We start from the raw sequence: 6,016 nt of genomic DNA, 5'->3' as shown, positions 1-6,016 counted from the left end.
TTCCAGTGTTTGTATATATTTATTGAAATGTGGCTTAAAATATCCATAATATAGAATAATTAGTGAAAATTTAAGCTGAAATATTCTAACTGATGGCAGGAATTCTGACATGCAGAAAACTAAAATATCTAATAATTTAAAAAGGCAATAAAAATGAGAGAGATTATTTGTAGAAATGGAATAACTGGAATGGTAATGTGGCTACTTGGCTATTAAAAGTATATAATTCTAACCACTGTTAAAATAAGAACCTAAAAGCGGATATTTATGTAAAAAGTTTGCTGGAGTAAATCTGAGGGTAGAAAATAATGGATATGTGAACATTGAAAGCCCCTGATAGAAGGGAGAGAAAATAATAGTAATGCTGACTCAGATTATGGAGTAACGCACTGATCAAATGATCAGATACGAGAAAGAGGTATATGGTATCTGCACTAGGAAGACGTACATTATTTCAGAAAACATTCATACTCCCAGACACCAAAGTTCAGTGCTGATTGTACAGCATAGTGTCTTATTGGTAAGATTGCTGTCTCGCAGCTCCTGTGTCCAGGGTTCAGTCCTGACCTATGGTCACTGTTTGTTTACATTTTTCCCTCTGTTGACATGGTGTTTCTTTGAGTACACTAGTTTCCTTCCGCTTTCCAGAAACATACTGGTCGAACGGCTCCATTAAAATGTTGTCTGTATATTACACACACACACACACACACACACACACACACACACACACACACACACACACACACACACACACACACTCTTCAGTAAACCATTAAGCGCTTAACCACTGTAAGTCCCTTTCATAGTACTTCCAAGCCATGTAGGACACAGTGGGGGTGAACTTTCAGATCCCTGTCCACTTGACTAGGTTTTTTAAAACTGAGTTAGAGAGGTACTTCGTTTGCCATGGAGTGGGAGCGTTTTCTATAGGGGATCATTTAGGAGTTATACTTATCTCACTAACAGGTTCTGCTAATATCTTTATGTAGATTTGTCTCTTTGTAGTTGAATTTGGTAGTATTAGCATTTATTTTAGGTATGTAATACGTCAGACAGTAAAGGGTGCTTCATTACCTTAAAGACCAAACAGACATCCCCTTGCAGGAGTCTGTAACTTAAGGAGGACATAGAGATTTTCTTAGTTAGGAATCATTGGAGGTGTTCAGTGTGACCAGTATGTTTGGATAGCTACATGCTGAAGGCGGAATTATACATTCTGTTTTGGGCCTGTTTAGTGTGGAGTAGGAAGGAACAGTAACTTTCTTGAATCTAAAGGATATAACTTTATCTGTGCCAGGTAGAAGGATTTTCTAATGATAGCTGAAAAGTGGTGGCCTAATGAGGACTTCAAACATTCTGAGGTCTATGTTAATGGTGTCAACGTTGGGGAGGGGCTGTTTTAAATGGAGAAAGTGTAGTGCCATTTCTCTTTAACAAAAAAGTATTACACTTCATTTTTTTGTGTTGAGTTTTAGGCCATGGTCTTCACACTAGGAATTCATATGGTTTAGACTTTGCAAGATATGGGCATTTATTTGAGAGTTTATAAGGGCACCAGGATTGCAATCATAAGCAAACGTTGTCAACCAGAGATCCTTTATATCTTCTACATTTTTTAAGAAAAGGAAAATCTTTGGATGAGGCCTGTTTGGAGGCAATAAAGATATCCGTATTCTCAGTAATTGGTTGCAAACAGACCATTGCATCAGATAAATTCCCTTCCTTAAGGAGGTATTGATAATTTTTTAAGTTTCACAGTAAAAGATTAAATATATTGAGATAAAAAGGGTAAAGTAGTAGGCTGTTGGTCTTGTGGAATTAACCCTTTAGCAACTGAGGATTTCTCAAAGGACTGCCCCTTAATCACTGACTGTCATTGTATACATTTGCTTTTTGTACGTAAAAGACTGTACTTCCAAACTGGTTCAACATTTTTGTAAGATTTTTGGGGAGTGTTATGGGCACAGTCATCTACTAAACTTCCTTAGATCAACCTGATAAGTCTTATTTCAAAGGTTATAGAACACTTCTATAACAGACTTGATTAACATAGACATGAAAAATCTCATCAGGATCTGCAGCAGTTTTGCTTTGTAATTAGTAAATCCTGTTTAATGAACCCAATAAAGTTCTATGAAAAGGTCACACAGACTGTTGACAGTGGTCACTCTGTACACACAGCCTACTTTGATTTGGCCAAGACATGTGACGCATTCCCCCATACTAGCAATATAAGTAAACTAAATGCATTACAAATAGACACCTGTTTAGTAATAATGATAGCAAATTGGCTAAAAGACAGAACCGCAGGGTCAGTATCAGAGAACACAGAGGTGGCCAGTGGTATCCGTCAGGGCTCAGTGCTGTGACTGCTTTGTTTGCTGTTTACTTCTCTGACCTGTAGACTAAAAACCAAGACTATGGTTAACCAATGTTTCAGATGACTGCAAAGTGGGAGTCATTGTCAAATCCCTATCTGGTACAGAAGCCCTTCAGCAGGAACCTACACTTACACATGCCTGATGTATTGAAAATAGTCTTAAATTAAATGCTAAAAAATGCAACATAGTCAAATTTGGCAAACAAAGCATACTGTTGACAATACCCCACTTCAAAATGAAAATGTAGCTAAACGTTGGAACCTGGCTCGGTAATGCTATCTCCTTTGATCACCATGTAGATCTGATTGCCAAGAGACAGTCATTGAGATCTAATGTTTTTGTCTCCTTATATTCAGCACTGATCAGACCAGTTATATAGAATACGATCACCACTTTGGGATGTACCTAACCAGACTTATCAAACAGTTGGAAAGATCCAAGAAGTTTATAAAAAGAGGACAACAGGCTTAAAATCCCTAAGGTACCATAAAAGACTAGAAGCACTGTCCCTCTTTGCTGTCTTATAGGCTCCTAAGAGAAGAGCTGTCCTTTGCTTTCCAAGCAGTCAGGTAACCAGTAGTCCAGGATCACTTACACATTCATAAATAAAACAGTACGATAAATACCAGAACAAGTGATCTAAACTTGCTCCAGCAGATAAATCAAACCAGATGGAGAGACAGATTCATCATTCGGCATCTCCCTTGCTTCTGGAATGGACTCCCTTTTCAGATAAAGCAGTGTGATACACTATCTTTCTTCAAACGGGACCTGGATAATTAGATGGGTCTTCATAATATTCACCCAAGGCTTGACTGACGTAGCTGTTCTTGAGAGAGGAGGTACAGTCTAGGGTGGAAACTTGCAAAGTGTAATAATCACAACACTTCTGTGATTCTTAGGACTTGACTAATCAGTAATCTGTAGTTTTTCTTGCATGTAGCCCAATATTCATGATACCAGTATATCTGTTATCTGCAGTGTTAAAGTTGCTATTGAAGCAGGCTGAACTGGATCTGACTGAAATAGAAAGACAGTTTGTTTTCATAGGTAGAAAAAAAGACCTTGTACGAGCCAAGTATTGACGAGTCTTTAGGAAACACTTGCTTTTGAGGATAGATCTTAGAGATGGTTAACAGCAGTAACTTTTAATAAATTTAATTTGAATCCCAATATACTGCTCGGTGACCGTTAATGTTCTGATCCCTCTCTGTTATTGAGATGAAAGCTGTTAATCCTGCCCCTTGACTTTCAGGTCCCATTTGTGAATTATTTATGAGTACTTCAGAAAGGGTTTGCTGTTGCAAAAATGTTTTCTTTCTGGTTAATGATGTGCCATTCTTACTGTTTTTCAGAATTCTGAATGAGAAGTCTTATCTGGGTGAATAATATAATTTTAACAACTTGCTGCGAGCAGTTAAGCTGTGTAAACTTATGAGTCAGAATGACCTTGTACAACTTGTGCAAATAACTTTTCTTGGCAAACTGAGTTTCATTCTTACATTGGTTACTGAGCTCCCACAGGGCAGAATTAGAGACAAGGTAACCACACATCCATAGGTATATAGGTTAATGTCCAGTGGGGCCTTTGCAGGCCTAGCCAAGCATCCTAATAGTATCCTTACAAGTTTATATGCCTTGGAGGTTATTTTAAGGGGGTATATGTAAGCTAGGGCAAGATTTACAGGCTATTTTTTCCATTAGAGATATAGGTACTAGACCTGGGGTGTATCTCCACTTGTCCAGGTTTCTCTTGAATAGGGTTGGGGAAGAACTTTGCTCTTATAGATGGAAAGTCTGTTCCAGAGAAATGGAATTTTTTGAGACACTAACCTATCCATTCATTGTGTCCTTTTTTTATGTCACAAGCAAAGATTAAATCCCGGGATAGAGTAATTCTGCTGCTATTCATTCTGTGGGTATCCAGGAAGCCCATCAAAGTGGGATCAAAAGATGCCTTATATACCAGGCATAAATTGCCTCTCAACAGTTCATAGGAAGCAGAGTATACAGATAGGCCTTTAAGGCATTCTGCACAGGACATGTTGTTTACAACCTGTATTCTTTCTGTGAGGAACCTCTCTGGATGTTCCAGTTGTTGCATGTGCCTAGTCGGGTATATACCAAACAGGACATTGTACTCAGTGATGGGCCTGATGAGGGCTGAATACAGTGGACTAAAGGACCTAGATGCCATGCCCTTACTTATAAGTTGAGCAACACAGAATGATTTCCTTACAACTTAGACACATGTTGGTCGAAAGTCAGGTTACTCTCTACATGTATATTCAAATCCCTGACTACAGGTTCTACTGTTAGGGTTGTTCTGTCGATTATGTTATTTCCTAAGGTGGCTGACTTTCCAAAGGGGTACTATTATACATTTCTTGGCAGGGAGTTTTAAGCCATAGCTTTGGCACCAGTCATTTGTCTGTTGATCCTTCCTTGTAAGATGATAGTGTCTTGGGGGAATTCTGTGACTGCTCCTAGTTTGTAGTCATCTACAAACTTAGTCAACAAGAGGCCCTTGACATTGGCCTTGACTTCTGAGAAGCAGATGCAAAAAGGGAGCGGACCCAGCACAGAGCGCTGAGGGACTTCACTAGTGACCGGCCTCTCTGTGAATGTGGTCTCCCCTATCCTAACTTCCTGGGTCCTAGCAAAGAGCCAGCTGTCTATCCAGTATATAACATATGGATTTATGCCTATGTCTGAGGTTTTGCTTACGATGTCTGAGTAGGTATTGTATCAAATGCCTTAGTCAAGTCAAGGTGGGCAGTATTCACCATTTTGCCCTTATCCATTCCCATGGTGACCTTTTCAAAGAAATCCACCAGGTTGAATAGACATGATCTGCCCTTGACAAAAACAAACAGGACTAGAATCCAGTGTTTGTAGGTTTTCTATGTCCTTATTAATAATTTCCATGATAATTCTTTTCATCGCTTTGCATATGAGACTGGTCAGACTTATGGCTCTGACGTTCCTGGGTCCCATTGATGGCTTGCCCTTGTGCAGAGGGATGACCATTGCAGTTCTCTGTTTGCATGGCACAAAGCCTGTCTGGAGGCTATAAAACAGTGACTCCAGTGGTCCCAGATAGATCATGTTTTAGGCTATTTAGGAGACATCCTGAGATGTTATTGGGGCCCATTGTTGCGGTATTTTTAGCCTTAGAGAGCACATCTAGGACCTACTTCCTAGTGGTAGTTGTGGAAGAGTTGTGTGAAATTGGAGCTGAATTTGTTAGCCAGCATATTTGTTAAGTCTTCCGACTCTAAGTAGGTGGCTTCATTTATAATCAGTTCTGCACACTGCTGTGTTATTCCTTTGAGGTTTCAGACATACTCATACTAAAAAAAGCCTTGTGGTTGTCCGTTGCCTGGGAGGCTGTCTTTGTATCAAATTTGACTTTAGTAGACTTAATTTGGCCTCTTATTTGTTTGTTACGATTGGTGAAAGTGTTTTTATCATAGTAGGTATAGCACTTCCTAATCTTTGCTATGACTTTCTTCCTTTTGTTGTAAAACCTGTTTATGTTTAGATTCCACCAGGTAGGTTTTTTTTTTTCAGTTAGTTCTGGACTTATTTCTGTAAGCACAGCTGACTGTATGCATTTATTGACATGTTTG

General features: G+C 39.0%; 1 protein-coding gene across 3 annotated transcripts in view; it reads left to right on the top strand.

Annotated features, from left to right (window-relative positions):
- Positions 1-6,016, top strand: part of NTAN1 (N-terminal asparagine amidase) — a 371,301-nt gene that overhangs the window by 36,233 nt on the left and 329,052 nt on the right. The gene's annotated exons all lie outside the window — the stretch shown is intronic.

The sequence above is a fragment of the Protopterus annectens genome, chromosome 12.part0 (assembly GCF_019279795.1).
Source record: "Protopterus annectens isolate FY-2018-M chromosome 12.part0, PAN1.0, whole genome shotgun sequence".
Lineage (NCBI taxonomy): Eukaryota > Metazoa > Chordata > Ceratodontiformes > Protopteridae > Protopterus > Protopterus annectens.
Note: the sequence above shows the minus strand (reverse complement) of the source record. Positions and strands in the feature narration are given on the sequence as shown.